The following is a 7,887-nucleotide window of genomic DNA, read 5'->3' as shown; positions in this document are numbered from 1 at the left end:
CCCTGTTCCAGTTATTAATGTATATTAAAACTTTCATCTAGTATTAGAAATGAGAAAGAAAACTTTTCTAAACCACCTTTCAGAAGAAAAAAAAAGAAAAAAAAAGAAGTGTTCATGTAAAATAGCAAAAAAAAATTATTTGCACACAAGTTTAAAAACAACTGTAATAACACTGATATGTACAGAACACACTTTTAAGTAAATGAGTTGTCCCTCATTAATGAGTTATGCAAATGGCCAGCAACATGCACCCCCTATGTGCATTGTGTAATATACTATAAAAGAGCTGGATCCCAGTCTGTGTCAGTGACAATGGCAAGACAAAAGAACTGAGAGCAGATAGCAGGTGCTCAGTTGAAAGGTTCTGCCTGCCATATCCAAGACTATTAAGTAAAGCAAGGGTTCTGGCAGGGAACTCACTTTACCTTAGTTTAAATCAAGTAAATATCAAGCATACGTTACCAATACCAGACTAAATCCTCAATTAAATTGTTGCTTCGTTATTTGTCTCCCAATAAACCATGTCCAATGATCAGCAAGGAAAGGATTTGTTTTTTACCACACTCCACTTTGCGCCAGTTTGCTCCTCTCCAGCCTCCACCTGCTTTTTTGCTTCGTCTAAAAGGGGGAGGGCAGGGGTACCTCAAAAGGCGAGACTAAAGGTCAAAGAATGTGCATTGTAGTAGTGCTGTCTAGTGTGTTTTAATAAATAATCTATAATTCTATTGCATGAAACTTCACTCAATGTTTTTTTTTTTTTTTTACAAGGAACAGACTTAAAAGTGTGGATTATTGGAGCCTCTAAAGATATTAATATCCCACATGTTGAATCTTTCTGGGGCCCTATGGTTGTACTGCTTTTCTTTGTCCAACCCCTTTAGCAGCCTGGAACACTTCATCTTAAGAATATTTAGTGCCAAAGATTTTCATTAATAGTTACAAAAAAAAATGTATGCTGGGTCAAACGGATGCGAGCCTGGAACTACTGGGACTGTTTTCGGGACTATCATGGGGACTGGGATTATTGGGAGACTTGTAAATAGTTATTGGGTTGATATTGTGTTGTTTTATGTGTTTGTGGCAAAATGGCTGCTGATTGTGAACAGGTGCAGAGGTGATGCAGTGCAGGAATAATCACAATTGTAATCCGGTTTGGAAAAGGTTTTATTTTTAATCCAGGTCTGTTGACCAATAGAATACACCTCCTGCAATACACACCAATGTGTAAAGCACGGAGGGAAATATATACAGTAAATGGTTTTGCAAACCAAATAATAACACAGGTTATCCACCCCACAATAATACAATACACAATCACCAGTCCGGCTGCTTGCTGTCATTTTGAAGTATAACAATATTGAAGTGCAGTGTTGATCCGGTTTTGTGCTGGCCCTATGCGACAGATCCAGATATGTGCTTAGCTGTCTAGTGATACACAAACACAGACAGTTACTAAACAAACACAAACAAGCAAACAAACAAAACACTCACGAATATTTTACAATGCTTTCTCTGCATCTCTCACGGTCCTTCCAGTTTCTCACACAAGAACCAAGCAAAGGAAAAGTCTTACGATTCTCCGGCCCCTTTATGCTATCACACATGACCCCTTGGTAAACGATTGTATCTGTCTCCATTGCCTGCAGCTGCTACCTCATTTACGCGTTTACCTTCTGGGTCACTACATTCCTGCAACGGAGTCTCGCCTTCTTCCAGGCTGACGACTTCCCGACCCAGGAAATGAACTGTCAGGCCAGCCCGCCCAAAGACTTCCCCTTTCACTACTTAGCGCCCTCACAGGACGGGAGGGAGATTTGCAACCAGAACTCATCATATTTCTGTCACAGTGTTACATGCAGCTTGTAACCTGTTCAGATTTTTGTTAAATATACGGAAAACTACAAAGGGGTATGCAAGTAAATATATCAACTTAACATTATTCAGCAGGTTTCAATCACGATATTGACAGAAGTCACACTTTGCTTCATAATCACATAACTTTATTGATTTGCTCTGTCAATCACTATGTAACAGAATTTTTGTTCCTGGGTAGTAAGTGTTATTTCCTAATTGCTTATGCCTCAAAAGTATAGAAAACGGCTATTATTCCCCACAAACTTTTTACAGTATAATCGTAACTCTCGAAAAACTACTCACTTCTAAATCTTTTGTAGTCATTTTTGTATTACTTTAGTATAAATACATGTTAATTTGGATTCATATGTTGTTTTTTTCTAACTTTATGTGAACGAAAAGACACACATTTGCCCGTTTTCCCATATATATATATATATATATATATATATATATATATATATATATATATATATATATATATATATATATATATACATACACCAAAACAAAAGGTTATATTGCCTGGTCACAAAAGCAAAGTTTGTGGGGAATAATAACCATTTTCTATACTTTTGAGGCATAAGCAATTAGGAAATAACACTTACTGCCCAGGAACAAAAAAAATATATATATATTTGTTACATGGTGTTATTTGTCTTCCATAGCCATATTTACAGCATGTATGTGTTCCTCTATGACTTAGCAGAGCAGAAAGGTTTCTACTAATGAAAATGATTAGGCTTTTTTTCTGTTTGCTGTCATGTTGCAACAAACTTGTAAAGCTGTTAATTGGGCTGTAAAAGTTACAGAAATGGATTGAGAAATATATGCAGCTTTCACACATGGCTATGTAGTGTAATAAAAATACCACAGATATTTTTAGGTCAATAAAAAGGCATTTCAGACAAATTGCACGTCTGTTATTTATTTTTTTTGCCAAACTTCAAGCCTTGCTAATTATTTCATGAATTTCCCCTTGATGCCGGCAGCCCAGTGTAGTCAGCACGGGTCTGAAGAGGATGTTGATTGTTGTGGGGAGCTGGGAGTCTGGACGCCAGGTTCAGATGGCGCCAGGCCATGGGAAATGTTGGTGTACCTTTTAACTTCTTCACAGTATTACATTAATAAATGGGTCAGTCTACTCTACACTACCTGCTGTATTTAAAAAAAAAATAAGTGCATTTATTCTGTCCCCTCACTTACTGAATGGAAACATTTTACTAAAGTAGCAGACATGAATGATGCCTTGTCATACATTAAAGAACGCTCAAGGCTGATTCAACCAATCGGAGCACAGAACCATTCATTTATTATGCAGCAACAGCACAAATCCAGTTGTACTGTTAAATGCAGAGTTCAACTCCTCCAACAATGTGTTCACAGCAGACATAAAAAAAACTTTAAAAGCCTTATTGTTATTAATTCATTTTAAACAGAAATAACACTAAAGTATATCTATTAGAACGCTCTGGTTAATACTTTACTGCAGTTGTAAGTGGAAAACAGGAACTATTTTATAAGGCGGAATGTAATTTCCTCATTTGTCTAATTAAAAACAGTTTTAAACATGAAATGAGTGTGCTTATGTGCTACTTTTTACAGTGGCAGCCATTGTATAACAGGAATAATGCACTCCAGGTTGTGCATGTTTAGTGTGTGTATGTCTTTGAATACATTTTTGTGTTGTTTATATCATCACTTTATACATTTTACTATACAAATGTAAGTCAAATTAAACACTGTGCAATAATAGTTGACTACTTTGCAATGAACAACCAGATACCATGATTGCTTTGTTTCTTTCAGTAACCTCAATCATTGCCTGATATGGAGGCAATACATACCAAAACCATGTGTTGTCTTCTCTCTGGTTATCCAGCAGTAATGGAAAGAGAATGTTAAGGCAGTTGACAGAGATGAATTCACAATCATGAATAGGCCCAGTTAATGTAGAATGAGTCAGAGACTCCCAGATACCCTTGGGCAGAGAGTTCCACAATCAGGGCATGCAATTGATCAATGCAAGGCAGACTGGGGGTTCTGAACTGCAGGGTCATTTTTCATTGAGTTTATGAGGAAAGCAGGGGCAAAAAACCGGGGTAGAAAACCATTTATGATGACTAAATGTAAAAAATAAATAAATAAAAATGGCATATTCCTGACAAAGACGTGAATAGCCTTTACATGGTAGGACACTTGGTGTCCATGTCACGGCAATTGTATTTATTTTTTTGGTATAAATTGTGAAAATCTGTTTGGTAGTTTTAAAGATACAGAATGGTGTAAAAATTTGTTTGTACAAATTATTCAGAGAATTTTTTGCGCTCAAATAACTAAAAAACAACTGCAAGTTTAAATACCTCCTTTGGTAGGCTGGTAGAACTCGTTAATGAGGAGTGCCTTTTTGTGGAACCAACAAAATCAAGTAATTACTGAGATATTTCGGCTTTTCTTTGCACATACATGGTTAGTTTTTTCGTAAGTATGAAAATACGTCCCTGCACTTCGGTCAAATGTTCGAACGTTCGGTCGCCCATTGATTGTCTTGTTAACTTATGTCTGAGCCAAGCTGAGGAGTGATCCTGAGTGTACAACTGCAGGCCGGAGACCAGCTACACAGTACCTCTCTATTACAAAGCAAGGGCTGCATTAAAAAAAATAATAATAATAACAAACAACAAACCTGTAATAAAAAAATAATACACTTTTCTGGAAGGAGAATCCGCCCCTAACCAAAACGTCATCAGCAAGCGCATAAAAGCTCTATGTGTTGTTATCCTTTCTTGTCTCTCGTTTTTGTTTCGGCTCCTCAGTCAAGCGTTGGGAAGCCGAAACGGGAGTTGACCGCTTAGAGCCTGGAGGAAGGGCTACCCTCAGCCACGGATTTCCTAAAGTTTCCCCCTAAAAAATAAAAAATTTTTGTGTGAGTAGGGGGTTTTCCTTACCTGAGTGCTGAGCAGTTCGTATTTAGTTCTGCAGGGTGCGTGGTCGGGTTGAGAGGTTGGGCTCTCTCCCTCGATGCAGTCATGCTCTGGGGGAAGGGCCATGTCTCAGCTGCTGATTTTCATTACATTCAATATTTGGGGGTTAGGTGGCAGAGTGCCATTGTCGAGCACGTTAATTATTTATTATTATTCATTCATGGTTTGGCGGCCTCATCTTTTAGGGGGGAGGTGGCCACAGCCACTTCCTATCTTCTGCACTGGGATGCATGTAACTGGTCATGTTTTTTTTCTAGCCGGCCTCATAAAGGTAGCCGTCGGGCACCTACGGACGACACCTCTGGCCAAATTTACCTTTGACTAGGGCCCTGAGTGCCCTACACAGTCATCGTGCCCTGAGCGCTCTCACAGTTCATAAATCATCTGCAATTGCAATCGCAATCATAATCATCATTCATTCATTGCCATTCATTCATAGCAGATTCTCCATGCTGAAATATAAAGCTGAACAATGTATAGCAGCAACGTGTGTTTATGGTAATAGATTAACCACATTTATGATGTTTTATGTGTATAATTTAAGAGACTTGTTAACTTATTTTTGTAATACTGTATAAGCCTTGTTGCTTTTGCTAGAGGGACTTTGTCTAAAAAGTAAAGTTGTTTACTTCCTGCATTATCTGACAGGACGTTACTTCCTGCTTTGCTGTTGTGGTCTAGACTGGAGACAGACACACAAGATGGCAATGTAAACAAGGATGAACTGTTGTTGCATGGTATGGTAGAATTTATTTTGGGTTAAATAAAACCTATTTCATTGATTAACGATGCATTGGAGTCCTTAATAAATACCCACACTTACACAAGCCACGTATATAAATTTACACAAAATCTCAGACTCACCGTCGGTTGTATAGCAAATAAAAAATCCAGTATTTTGTGAAAAAAAGACTTGCAAGTTCACTCATTTTAGAACTTCATTCAACAACAGCTCGTCTTATTTGAAATCTAGCAATTTTTCAGTGGCAATTTTCATAGTTCACAAATTGCAATACTGTTCAAAATTAAATCCTGGGTACAATTTCCTAAAGTTGAGCACAATGTTGGCATTCTGTGATTCTTGAAACGTGTATTTTTTGTGACAACTGTAAGTTAAGTCGCACTGGCTAAGTACTTCTGGTATGAAATAAATAATAATAATTCAACAGGAATTAACAAGTTCTGTCCTTGGTCTCTGTATATTAAACCGTCTTATTTGCATGCTATATAAATACACCAATTCTTGCTCACGACCAAAATTCTACACATCATTATAATTAAAAAACAACATTTTGAAGATAGAAGACTGAAGGAAATGGACACTACAGGCTATAAGCGGGGCTCACAGATTACTATACTGTGTGAGTTATTTGCTGTGTAGATGTGCACTCTCCAGTAATGAAAAGCTTTCACAGAAGTCAAGTTTACACAGAATTCTGCATTTGGAGACAATTAAATAAATAAATAAATAGATAAACAAATAACTTCAGTGCGTTTCGAAAATGCAGATGTACAAGACTAGCGACCCCCTTTTTATCACCAGCTACCCAGTTTCGTTTACGAAAACTTGATATCCCATAAGGCACTGCACTGGTCATGTTAAGGTCACAAATGCATTAGCTGCTGTTTACAGTTAAACAGCGATCATGAGCAAATTAAAAAAAAAAAAAAAAAAAAAAAACGTTTCATCAAACTTTAGGTAGTCAAATACTAGCGATGCAAATAATGTAGAGCCACATAGTAGTACAACTGCTGAAGCTTAAATTGACAGCAAGGAGGCAAAAATGAATGCAACTTATTTCAATTACAGAGTTGTATGAAAAACAGAAAAAAGCCTGTTCAGTACACATGGCTGTAAAATAAGTGCATTACTACATGTGAAAAGAAAACATTGATAATAAACTTGTCTTCTATTCTACTTCTACCATTATTTACACTGTGTACTGTTTTGCATGTCAACTTTATTTTTTGGTATGTGTGGTTTAGTTCATCTTACATACAAAGCTTAACGTGACCAATGGAATAGTCTAATCAATTACATACATTTATATTAATTTTACAAATCAATTTTTATAGCAGTTATTTGATGCATTTGTAAAGTAATGTTCCCTTCAACTTTTTGTTTTATTATTATTATTATTATTATTATTATTATTATTGCACAGACTCCACATAAGTAAACCGAAAATTCAAATACACTGTCTATTAATGAGAAGTCTGTGTATAAGGATTTAGAACCACTGATCTAAGGCATATTAGGCACTTTCAGAGAACTTTTCAATCCTCAGCAACCCACTGACCTGCCCAGTGATGGTGACTACCTATGTTGTGTGAAGTGAACCCACCGACTATACCTGTTAAGCAGTGTGTGCTGGAAAGCCTTGTCAGAACATGAGTGAAGTAAGAGTGCAGTGGAGGTCTTACCTAACAATTTCCCGTCTTTTTCGGCTTTGTCAGCTCTTACTGTCACTTAAAACGTATTTTTTTGTTTTTATAGGTAACAATCTCAGATGTGTTATTAAACGGCCAGGGTGTCCTTGACTCACTGCGCACCAGCGACCCCTGTAGACTGGCTCGGCACCTGCGGGTTTGCCTGTAAGCTGCCCAGCGCTGCGTTGTCCTCAGACGCTGTAGCTCTGGGTTGGTTGCATGGCAGGCCTGCAGAGTGAAAAGAAACAGTCGGCTGACGGCACGCGCTTCGGAGGACAGCGTGTGTTCATCTTCGCCGCTCCCGAATCAGCGCAGGGGTGGTAGCGGTGAGCTGAGCTTAAAATACAATTGGATGTTTCAAACTGGGAGATAAACGGGGTAAAATCAATTGGTGACTACTACATTTTAAAAAAAAAGCATATTTAATGTCACAAAATAACACATACACAACAGTAAAACTGATGAAAACCCACAAGACCTCCTCCCCAAAAGTACCAGCACCATTTTACAAAACTAGAAAGAGATTAAGAATAACTAAGAGCCCTTGAAATAACTTCATGGATTTTTACATTCCTGTTTTAATGGGTGTTGATTGCCTTTGAAAAAACTGAGCAAACAA

The sequence above is a fragment of the Polyodon spathula genome, chromosome 2, assembly GCF_017654505.1.
Source record: "Polyodon spathula isolate WHYD16114869_AA chromosome 2, ASM1765450v1, whole genome shotgun sequence".
Lineage (NCBI taxonomy): Eukaryota > Metazoa > Chordata > Actinopteri > Acipenseriformes > Polyodontidae > Polyodon > Polyodon spathula.
This window is presented reverse-complemented; position numbering follows the sequence as displayed.